We start from the raw sequence: 7314 nt of genomic DNA on the forward strand, positions 1-7314 counted from the left end.
AATTCGTCTAAATTAAATATGAGTAAATCATTCGAAACTCCGAACGTCCGAGTGAGCGCCGAATGCAAAGGGTTAATTTAAACTTTTTTCTAAATATTTACATCTGTATTACAGACGTTATGGGTACAGGTCCGTTATAGTTATTCATTAATATTAATACATACAAACATATACAACTACATGTACATATGTATGACCATCCAATGTAGCCAAACTTTATAATGTCGAAACTAAAGGTGCTAATTTTGTTTCTGACGTATCCACTTATATGTGAGTACTTACACGTAATTTAAAAAATGTTTTAAACCAAACTCCTTCAGCATGTGAGTAAGGGTCGAAGTGAAACAAAAATAAAATGAAAGAAGAAAACGAATACGAGAAAGTATACGGAAATAGTATGAGAATAAGTGAGATGGATCGTTAACTTCACTTATTTCATTACGTTTTCGTTCTTCCAGTTCATAGAAGAAAAAGGAAGAGCGAAAGAGATACAGCAGAGTATAGAGACAATCAAAATTAATAGTATTCAATAAATGTTTTCATTAGTATTTGTAGTTAAATATCAGTACGTGGTATAAATGGTTAATATATAATAGATAGTAAAATGTCGTGTCAGTGTTGCGTCAGGATTTATTGTAAATTCTCATCTACCTTTTTAGAATAATAATAAATTATTACGCCCACAATTGTTTCAATTAAAATTCTTATAGTTTTTGTATCAATCGGTTTAATACCTACCACTTATACCACGTATTGATAATTCATTATTAATGATGACCATTAATTTATTTAAATTACCGATTAAAAATGTTGAAAAATATTCATCTAATAATTAGAAACTTTAATTAAAATAGAAATAGAACTTTGCTTTTGTCGTGTGATATCGTGTGATACGCACGATCAGGTTTATTTTCTTTTTTGTGAAAGGAATGAACGTCTTTTGATTTTTTAATTACCTACCTCCTGCTCTAGAAGTATCACATATTTCGTTTGAATCGTAATCGATACAATATCATGAATTCTTTTGATATCAATATTTAACGTGAAACCGTAAAGTACTGATACAAGCGACGATTAATTCCATAAATGCTTGTAGGTGTCGTTATCTGATTGTTTGCGTCTTTGAACTTATGCGTAAAGAAAGCAGTGCTTTTGTATAAAAACAATTTTGCAAATATGGAGAGAAAAGGAATAGAAAGCTTCTTGCGGAAAGGACGATATTTTAAAATCTTGTTTAATCCCTTCGATCATTTCGAGACTATACGAATTTGTAGATATTAGAGTTTAGTCGTTCAGTAAATCCTCCGACCAACTTAAAACGTCATACGTCGAGTTTGTGATGTATCAGACGATTCGTAGGACACGTAGGATACGAGGTAATTCGCGCTTTATCAATGGTTAAGCTAACTCGAAATGATTTTCCGCGTAACAAAAGAAAAAATCTTTTGCGTTTGATTTCTGAAGAAAGGAAGATAAGGCTACGCCACGCGGAGATGACATATCGTTTGAAAAAAACAAACGAACGAATACGTATCAGGAAATTCTACCGACCTGGTTTGTATTCATTCTCAGTGATATCTGCGTGTGATGTCCGTAAATCTATGTGATGGTGTTACAAGTGTAAACTGAAATTATAGTTGACATTTCCCATTCCTTCAATTCATAACATTTGAATATTTTTAGTGTGTCACAGGATTTCAAATTAATTTCGTTAACTTAAAAATCTTGATTAAAAGTACGAATTAACCTGATACCTCAGGTTAATTCTCCATTCAGTATTAAGACACATAAATATACATTCCAGGCAAATTTATTAAAAGTTCGACTAAAATTTTGTGTAAAATTTATTATATCGAATATTGAAATATATTTATTATTGTATTCTTTAATTGCTAATAGTTAATTGCGTATAACTCAATTTTTAGATAATATAATAATCATATCAGTAATGTCATTCACTCGTTAAACGATATACTTTACTGGCTACATTATCGCAATAATTCGAGTCAATTTCCGTAAAAGATTGATATTAATCAATGACATTACTAATCGAGATGTTAAGTTAGGGGAAAAGGTTTCTTCGTATTTCAATGCAAAAGCGAATCATTGTCCGATTGTATAGAGTAGAGATTATGATCAATAGTTGGAACGGGTGGCAACGATCGATTCTGGTTCCATCGATCATGATACTTTCCGTACATTATTGAACATAATTGGCGGTTTCAAGGATGCTTTGGTTTCGTCAGGTGTTGGTAATGATTCGCTGACAGAGATACGATCCATTAAATGCTTCACGATTTAATCACGCGAAACACAAACATTGGATCGTTTTTATATCCAACCTTCTTCAAACGATATAAAACTGTTTTGTGATCGATGGTTAGTTCCTTGTCGACATCAGTCGCACCACTTACATCATACCTTCCATATAGAAAACGTTTGATGTAGCTATGTACGACGTCCATTGTTAACGCATCGGTCGATAAATATTACAAATATTTTTAATAGCTGGAGCGGCATTATTATCCTCCTTGTAATAAAATTTCAAAATATGTCTACTTTATTCTACCTTATTTATAAGGCATAATAACTTTTAAACATATAAACACATACAAATCATGACCTTTCTAAAGATATGAAAACTCTATGAAAACTCTATGAAAATTCAACTTTCGAACGCGCGGTACGATCGACAAATGGATTGTTTGACATTGCTAAAGTTATGGGGCCGATAGAAAACGAAGAAACATTTTTACCTCGATCTAAATATGAAAGTGATACGTAAAATGGAATGACAACTACGTTTCACCGATTTTTGTAAATTACAATTTTACGTATCTGAAATTGTTGCCTTTCTACTGACCTCTACCATTAACTTTATTACTGCGTTTTCGTGTAACTCTTATTTGTCTATACAATTTAAAGTTAAAAATTAGTAATGTTTAATATTAATATTGTCACCAGCCGACGAGTTCGAAGATTTAGAACATAAGTTCAACTACAATCGGATGGTGGAAGAACCAGAGAACCGGACTTTCCTTCATCAAACACTTCCAAATCTTACATTGTAATGTATATCTAGCTTGTGATATAGTATAATATAGTATTGTATATACATATATGTATATATATATGTCTATAATACATTTATTATTTAATCAAAAAAAGAATACAACAGTATCGAAGAAAGAAGATAAAAAATGATGAATTAAACCAAATAATAAATTCGACTTTAAAATCTGTTCATTAAACTTGTTAACAAATATTTATAACGACATTGATCCATAAATCACGAAGATACGAAAATATAGTTGTTTAGTGATTATAAATGCACATATGTTGCCAATATCTTGATCCTTTAACAAGATTATGAAAAATATTTGAACGTACAGTTGAACACTATCGAGTTAGATAACGATCGATTAGTTGGATTATCGATGATCACAAAATTTATCAAAAATTATATCACAAACGACGTTAGAATAAAAATTGGATGACAATCGAGAGGAATATTTTCGAACGTTAAATTCGGCATTCATTGGATCCTACATGGGTGTTCGTTTTCAACGAATATGGAATCGAACGGTACTCATGACAGGGCATTTAATTAAAAGGCCGATAGCCAGGATCTCCTCTCATACATATACATATATATATATATATATATATATATATATATATATATATATATATATATATATATTTGCATATGCATTTAATGTTTGCGTTTGGAATTTGATGTTTTCTGTGTTTCTCTTTTTACTCATTACATTCTATTGATGTATTCACCGGCAATCACGTGAAAAGTTTTATCGAGAGCTGTCAACAGTATAGCGACAACATGCTGTTCTCTAGATACTCGAGTATGTTCGTAGCATGGTATATCCGGTTCATAAAAAACAGCGATGCGTTTTGCTTCCCCTTGTCGTGTAAACTGAACTTCCCATTGCAAATAAAGAAAGAGAAAAAGAGAGAGAAAGAGAGAGAGAGAGAGAGAAAGAGAGAAAAAGAGAGAGAAAAGAAGATAGGAAATATGTATTTTCAAGCAAAATGAATCTAATATTTTCTCTTTTTCTTTCTTGTTTTTTCTTTTCTTTTTTTAAAAATATTTTATTTATCTTTTTCTTTTTCTCAAAAGAATAAAACAATCATGAACGAATAACTCTCATGTTATTAATAATTAATTGCTGATTTTAAGCGACGACTACTGAGTTCTCTTTTGAATCATCGCCAAAGATGACGGAACAACGAGTAACGATGCATTTAATCGAAGATTTATGGTTGTCGACGTCGAGAAATGATTCTACGAAATCGTCGGGCACGATTCTCCATTTCTGATCTATACATATATAAACGCATATATATGTACGTGAGTATATATATATATACATATATCATCTATATATATATATATATATATATATATATATATATATATATATATATATATATATTCAAATTGGCTTTTCACTGCGACTTTTGCGTTACGTTGATAAAAGAGAAGATCCAGAATGAACAAGCACTCTACGATTTATTTACATATATACAAAGACTTATATAGTATATAGGTATACACACACACACATACGCACACATGTATATATTGGGATAAATGATATTAATTTGCATCGTTACTATTGTTTCTACTTTTTTAACAATTTTATTTACTAAACTTCAATTTTATTAAAAAATAGATATACATTGACACGAATTGAAAATCATTCTCATATACATATATACATACACACATAAATACACACACACAATGAGAAACGAATTTAATTTGTATCGTTACTATTGTAATTACTTTTGTAAAGATTTTATTTAATGAAATATATATATATTGCCACGAATCGAAGATCGTTTTCTATATATATATATATATATATATATATATATATATATATATATATATATATATATATATACACACACACAATAATATATATACATACAATAAGAAACAAAGTAAATTCGTATCATTATTAATATTACTACTTTTCTTTTAAACAATACTTAAAATCGTATAACGTGAATTGTTATACACATATTTTATTTATTGAGATAACACAGAAAAAATGTTTTATAAAAGAGAGAATAAACTTTATTATTCCCACTCGCTATGAACAATTATAATTCTATTTCACATTGATCTTTAATTTCTTAGACTATATTGTACCATCATTAAAACGTTTGAAATCATCGTGGACTATGACAAATTTTTTCAACTCGAATTTGTTAGATCGAGGAGAAAACTATTGGAACAAGAACTACGTATATTGTTATTATAACTTTAACCTCGTTTGACCCGGAAAACGAGGTTCACAGAGTGAGAGCTCTTCTGTCTCTGGTTTGACATCATAGAGGAAGTATAACAGGATGGAGTACCGACCGAAACCATTTACAACCCTCTCTTTTAATTTAACGCCATTCTCAGACATAGACACATATATACACAATACATGTATGTAATAAAGATATGTTGGTTCCATGTAACAATAGAGAATTTTTTAATAAATTTTCCATCGAGAGAAAAAAAAAGAAATAACTCTCATAGATTTTTAATCTACAAAACGTTGCATTGAAATTAATGTGCGATTTATTTTATCATTTCTTTTTTTTCTTTATTGTATTATTAAGAATTAATGATTAATTAATTTGTTGATTCATCGTCGTTGTAAAAATTTAACAATAAATCAAGCCAAATTTATGAACACTTTCGAATTTCTATGTTTTTATTAGAATAAATTGCGTGACATGCTTTCTCAAGTAAAAAAAATATTAAGATACAAGTTTTAGATGAACAGTATTAAAAAAAATACGAAAAGATAAATAAAAAATAATATAAAGAATAAAATGCAAAAGGATAAATATGTACGTGTAAATAAAGAATTATCTTTCAAAAAATAATCACAGTAAAAGAAAACAAGAAAAAAGGAAATTTTTATAATTTTATTTTTTTAAAGAGAATCATTAAAGTTTTAGTTTGTCGAATGTTTAATCTTTATCGGGAGTTTTATCTTAATCGCGACGAGCTTTAAATCATTTCGCTTATAATTCCTATTAGTTGAACGATATAGAGAACGAGAAAGACAGAGAGCGAGCTATATCGTGCCAATTCTCAACGGGATCGTTATACCTCTTTGCAATATGTATATTCCGAAATTATTTCGAATATACACGAAGGACGGTCGAGATAAGCTTACAAAAGCTATTGTCTTTAAGGTTAAAGCCACTTCGAATTTCCTTTCAGCGATCGTAATGAACATGCGAGTTTGTCTATCGATAACTTAGTATAACGGATTAGTTAATTATCCTCAGTGATGATCATAATTAATTATTTCTACAATTAGAACACGAGATTAAAGGCATTATTAACTATTGATAAGTATCGAATATCGATATCGATGAATATTTTCAATTGAATGAGAATTAAATGTATTTTTATCTTTTATTGTTTTGTTTTCTTTCATTCCTGTTTTCTCTTTTTCTTTCTTTTTTTTTTTTTTAATTTAATGGAATTTGAGAATTCGTAAGATTTGTTTATACGTATATCTTTGTAAAGGATTATTATATATATAATAATACTAGTAATAGTACTAGTAATAATACATTCTGTATATTCTTATATAGTTATAATTATATATATTATATAATTATAATTATATATCATAATTATATATAATATAAATGTATATACTATATAATAGTATCGTTATTTCTCAAATACATATACTTCATACTATATAGATATATTGAGTGTACATACATACAAACATATATATATAATATCCATATATGTACGTGTGCGTACATGTGTTTATTGAGGGAGAGGTGGAGAGGGTGAAAGCAGGGAGAATAATCGATATACGAATGAGAATTGGAGAAATCGATGGAAATTATGTGTACTAAAGGATTTCCAAATTATATAAATCGTGTGTAGACTGCACTCGTTATTTTTATTGGTCCGATCTGGACGAAAAAAATATGCGTGTAGAGGGCGCAACGAGAGCTCACTAATGACCCCAGTCGCGTTCTTCTAGGTGCTATAGTTTCAGTAACCCGCTGTAACGTCCGTAAGAGTGTCGTAACCTCACTCGACCATCCGTAACGTCCATAAGGGTGCCGTAACGACCGTAACACGCCGTAACGTCTGTAAGGATGCAGTAATGACCGTAACCCGCTGTAACGTCCGTAAGAGTGCCGTAACCTTATTCGAACATCCGTAACGTCTGTCGAACGTCCGTCGAACGTCCGTAACGTCCGTAACATCGCCGTAACGACCGTAACAAGCCGTAAGGTCCATAAGGGTAC

General features: G+C 29.9%; 1 long non-coding RNA gene across 1 annotated transcript in view; it reads left to right on the plus strand.

Annotated features, from left to right (window-relative positions):
* The first annotated feature begins 6833 nt into the window (after window positions 1–6833).
* The window catches only part of LOC127065331 (uncharacterized), a 33796-nt gene continuing 33315 nt past the window's right edge, over window positions 6834–7314 (plus strand). Inside the window, exon 1 of the long non-coding RNA XR_007782001.1 lies at window positions 6834–7300. This is a non-coding gene — a long non-coding RNA (uncharacterized LOC127065331). The remainder of the gene's footprint in view (window positions 7301–7314) is intronic.

The sequence above is a fragment of the Vespula vulgaris genome, chromosome 7 (genome assembly GCF_905475345.1).
Source record: "Vespula vulgaris chromosome 7, iyVesVulg1.1, whole genome shotgun sequence".
NCBI lineage: Eukaryota > Metazoa > Arthropoda > Insecta > Hymenoptera > Vespidae > Vespula > Vespula vulgaris.